Source organism: Schistocerca piceifrons, chromosome 6, assembly GCF_021461385.2.
Source record: "Schistocerca piceifrons isolate TAMUIC-IGC-003096 chromosome 6, iqSchPice1.1, whole genome shotgun sequence".
NCBI classification, from domain to species: domain Eukaryota; kingdom Metazoa; phylum Arthropoda; class Insecta; order Orthoptera; family Acrididae; genus Schistocerca; species Schistocerca piceifrons.
The window spans coordinates 291,087,220-291,092,219 of record NC_060143.1 but is presented as its reverse complement, the minus strand read 5'-3'; the positions used below and the strand labels follow the sequence as shown (position 1 = coordinate 291,092,219).

Genomic DNA, 5,000 nt, shown 5'->3' with positions numbered 1-5,000 from the left:
GCCTGCTTTAAGCACTCTAATTTGTTCAAAGTAAACGTGCCGGCCCACCGAGACACTCAATAAAGAGCACCCTGGTAGGATTTCAACGGGGTCCGCCTCGGGACGCACGAGCACGCACGGGGCGGTCGCACGCCTTCGGCTCGCCCCACCGGCAGGACGTCCCACGATACATGCCAGTTAAACACCGACGGGCGGTGAACCAACAGCGTGGGACACAAATCCAACTACGAGCTTTTTAACCGCAACAACTTTAATATACGCTATTGGAGCTGGAATTACCGCGGCTGCTGGCACCAGACTTGCCCTCCAATAGATACTCGTTAAAGGATTTAAAGTGTACTCATTCCGATTACGGGGCCTCGGATGAGTCCCGTATCGTTATTTTTCGTCACTACCTCCCCGTGCCGGGAGTGGGTAATTTGCGCGCCTGCTGCCTTCCTTGGATGTGGTAGCCGTTTCTCAGGCTCCCTCTCCGGAATCGAACCCTGATTCCCCGTTACCCGTTACAACCATGGTAGGCGCAGAACCTACCATCGACAGTTGATAAGGCAGACATTTGAAAGATGCGTCGCCGGTACGAGGACCGTGCGATCAGCCCAAAGTTATTCAGAGTCACCAAGGCAAACGGACCGGACGAGCCGACCGATTGGTTTTGATCTAATAAAAGCGTCCCTTCCATCTCTGGTCGGGACTCTGTTTGCATGTATTAGCTCTAGAATTACCACAGTTATCCAAGTAACGTGGGTACGATCTAAGGAACCATAACTGATTTAATGAGCCATTCGCGGTTTCACCTTAATGCGGCTTGTACTGAGACATGCATGGCTTAATCTTTGAGACAAGCATATGACTACTGGCAGGATCAACCAGGGAGCTGCGTCAACTAGAGCTGAGCAGCCGGCCGCCCGGGAGTGTGTCCCGGGGGCCCGCGCGAACACGCAAGCGTCCGCTCAATCATTCTGCAAACAGGAGGAGGCTGAGCTCCCCTGCACAATACACCTCGAAACCCTCTCAGGTCCCGGCGGCGCGCAGCGCCGTCCCAAGTACTTGGTCGGGTTCGAGAGAGGCGCAATCGCCCGGAGTTAGGCGAGTAGACGCTTTCGGTGCGACCACCCGTGCTCCCAACTGAGCTTGCCGCTGCCGACAGAGGCCCGGGAGCGTGCTGTCGTGGCATTGCCGGCGGGAGACAACACGCGCCACCTACGGTGACCGGCAGCTCCAACGCCAGCGCCACAGAAGGACAAAAGCCCCACTTGGGTGCCGAAGCGAACTCTCCCAGCACAGCGCACGCGCCAACACATCCGCACAGCTGCGATACAAACCACCAGCGAGAACCGCTGGGGCGACCGAGCAGCAGACGGCGTCGCGGCGCCGAGCGCCGGGCGGCAGCGCATCCTCAACGCACACAGTCCTCAATCGGACCAGCACACTGAAGATGTCCACCGCGCTTCGCACCGGGCCCGCGAGGACCTACTTTGGCCGCACGGCGCCGCGCGCAGGGTGCGCCGGCGCGCAGCTGCGACGCCTGCCGCGTCCGTCGGCCGGCGCGCCTGCCACTGGCCGCCCCCACCAGCCGGCTGTAGCGCGTGCGCCCACGCACCGCGCGGCCAGCACGCCGGGAGGCGCCCCCTCACCGGCCGGGGACGGTCCCACCCAGCCACCGCCGCGTATCGCTTCACACCCAGATGCCGTTCAGTTTCGTCGGCATGGTGGGTATCGCTGGAACAACCGGTTAGTACCTCAACCTATCGTCGCCATCACCGATTCACCCCTAGCGAGAACAACCGCACCACAACAGGTTACCATTTGTTCATTTGCGTAACTTCACCAGAAAACGCAGGCGTCCATCGCCATTTGCAACTTCCACGATTATTGCATGCCTGTGTCAGGTGTCACGCCACACTACGTCTGCCCACATACACGCAACAAAATGTGCACGCCTAGACAATACGTGGAAGGTGGCCCCCGTACGTATGCGATGTCCATTGCTCGAACGACTGTCAACCGGCCTCTGTAGCATGTCGCAGATATGGAACGCGGTGCACCATGCCATCACGGTGTGTGAGGAGAGACGACTAGGTCCGAATACATCAACAGACAGCTCATGCTGATCGCCATCCACGGCGTCCGTTCCTCCCACACGTCTCTATGGCGTACCACACTGCAATCCAGCTCTCATAGGGAGACGACACGTAGCTGCGTGCACAATATTTGCACTGTATGGTCCGCCGTTTTTGGGCGCAGTCGTTGTACGGTCACACATGTGCCACGATGTATCATTCAGTACATAAGGACGAATGTGCAGTACAGATTGTGGTTTACGCGTACGACATTAGCGGACAGTTGACACAGGCCGCACCACAACGTAGCCTGAGTACGTCGCATGCGGAGGGCATTGAACATGCAAAGTTCTCACCAACCAGCTTGCGAAGGCAGGGGGCAAGGTGGGGACGTGGGGAGGGGCGGCATGTACGTCCTGCTGCCATCCACATTACAGTGTACAGCAGGAGCATGTGGAAAGTGAGCAAGACTTGCAAGGTGTTTAACATGAAGCGATACACAGGGGAGCGGGGAGTGCGAGTAGCGAACTATATTGCGAGGGTTGCGGGTGGGCAACACTACACTAATTGAACGAGTCGTATAACAATTACAGAGCAGGTTTAGGCGACAACGTGGGTTACGTTAGGCGACAACGTGGGTTAGGTTAAGGCACGACGTGGGTTAGGTTAAGGCACGACATGGGTTAGGTTAAGGCACAACATGGGTTAGGTTAAGGCACAACATGGGTTAGGTTAAGGCACAACATGGGTTAGGTTAAGGCACAACATGGGTTAGGTTAAGGCACAACATGGGTTAGGTTAAGGCACAACATGGGTTAGGTTAAGGCACAACATGGGTTAGGTTAAGGCACAACATGGGTTAGGTTAAGGCACAACATGGGTTAGGTTAAGGCACAACATGGGTTAGGTTAAGGCACAACATGGGTTAGGTTAAGGCACAACATGGGTTAGGTTAAGGCACAACATGGGTTAGGTTAAGGCACAACATAGGTTAGGTTAAGGCACAACATAGGTTAGGTTAAGGCACAACATAGGTTAGGTTAAGGCACAACATGGGTTAGGTTAAGGCACAACATGGGTTAGGTTAAGGCACAACATGGGTTAGGTTAAGGCACAACATGGGTTAGGTTAAGGCACAACATGGGTTAGGTTAAGGCACAACATGGGTTAGGTTAAGGCACAACATGGGTTAGGTTAAGGCACAACATGGGTTAGGTTAAGGCACAACATGGGTTAGGTTAAGGCACAACATGGGTTAGGTTAAGGCACAACATGGGTTAGGTTAAGGCACAACATGGGTTAGGTTAAGGCACAACATGGGTTAGGTTAAGGCACAACATGGGTTAGGTTAAGGCACAACATGGGTTAGGTTAAGGCACAACATAGGTTAGGTTAAGGCACAACATAGGTTAGGTTAAGGCACAACATAGGTTAGGTTAAGGCACAACATAGGTTAGGTTAAGGCACAACATAGGTTAGGTTAAGGCACAACATAGGTTAGGTTAAGGCACAACATAGGTTAGGTTAAGGCACAACATAGGTTAGGTTAAGGCACAACATAGGTTAGGTTAAGGCACAACATAGGTTAGGTTAAGGTACAACATAGGTTAGGTTAAGGTACAACATAGGTTAGGTTAAGGTACAACATAGGTTAGGTTAAGGTACAACATAGGTTAGGTTAAGGTACAACATAGGTTAGGTTAGGTTAGGTTACACGTTGTTGTAAGGAAAGGTGTAGGGGGGGGCGGGGGCGGCAGGTTCGTTGATAGTGATTATAGTAAGTGAATGCTTGTGACATGATCAGATTTGTCACGTCAGGATGCACCTTTGGCTTATTAGAGGCGGCGCTCCAATTCTATGCTTGTGTCAGACCTGTGTCTTTGACTCATGTCATTGTTTGTGCGCTGTGACAGGAGGTACTATTGTGATGTTGGGTGCACCGTTGTATAGGACATGTGTGGGTGTTGGTGCCTGATCTGCGCAATGGTGGATGTCGAAAGGGTGGGATATTGTATTTTCCGCATGGACCTCCTGGTCTGGTTGTGATAGTGTGGATTGTGTAATGTGGCGGAGAGGATGCACTGGATGTTGTTCCATGCTGGTGCTTACATATTGTATGTGCGCCCGTTAGAAGCAGAGAGTGGTGCGTGATCAGAGTGGCTGGCTGACGTGTGGTTCCCATTGTGGGCAGACTCTTTCAGCATGTATACGGACAGTTGTATATATATTCTGTAGTTTGATGGCTCTGCATTGATTACTAATCAGCGCCGTGTGTACGGGTAATCTGGTTCCAGTCCAAAATGTTCCATCTGTGTACATTAGTGACAAAGACTCCCCTCATGCAGTGGGGCTCGGTCTGTTATAACTCTTCCGCGTAATATATTTGCCCCACGTTTTTGCGACTGCGAGTGCGAGTGCAACGCGCATGGGGACCGACATGCTGATGGCTCGGTATCGGACGCCGTACAGTGAGCAACGCGATCGCGTCTCTCGCTCGTAAGTGGTACAGGTCGCGGCTCATGTATAGGGACAGCGGGAATGTCGCATATTGGCAATAACTCTTCATGAAACGCACGTTATAGGGGTGGATTGCACTTTACGAGTGCGGGAAACGTCCGCCGTTCATCCGCTGGAGGTGCGCGTTTGGCGGTTGGGGTGGTGCACGAACGGGTGCGGGTGGAGTCATTGCCGGTCCACGGCTTCGTGCGGCAGAGCCACTGGAGATTGGGTGCTATGGTCGACAGAGGCTGCAGGCTTTGTGGGTGGCGTCGAAAGGCGGGCACTGTGGCGCCATCGCTGTCTTAATCGGCTTGGCGTCGCATAGATGGCGGTATCGTCGTTGGAGGAGGTCATGTTGCGGGAGACCTACAGATGGCGGTATGTTTTGTGGTGCGGACGTAGTGTTGTCAGATGCGCATAGATGGCGGTATTGCATGTGGT

General features: G+C 53.6%; 1 non-coding gene across 1 annotated transcript in view; it reads right to left on the bottom strand.

The window, feature by feature from the left end:
- The window catches only part of LOC124803859, a 1,909-nt gene extending 1,036 nt beyond the window's left edge, over window positions 1-873 (bottom strand). The window contains exon 1 of the ribosomal RNA XR_007017325.1: window positions 1-873. This exon is cut by the window's left edge and continues 1,036 nt beyond it. This is a non-coding gene — a ribosomal RNA (small subunit ribosomal RNA).
- Window positions 874-5,000: the final 4,127 nt, after the last annotated feature.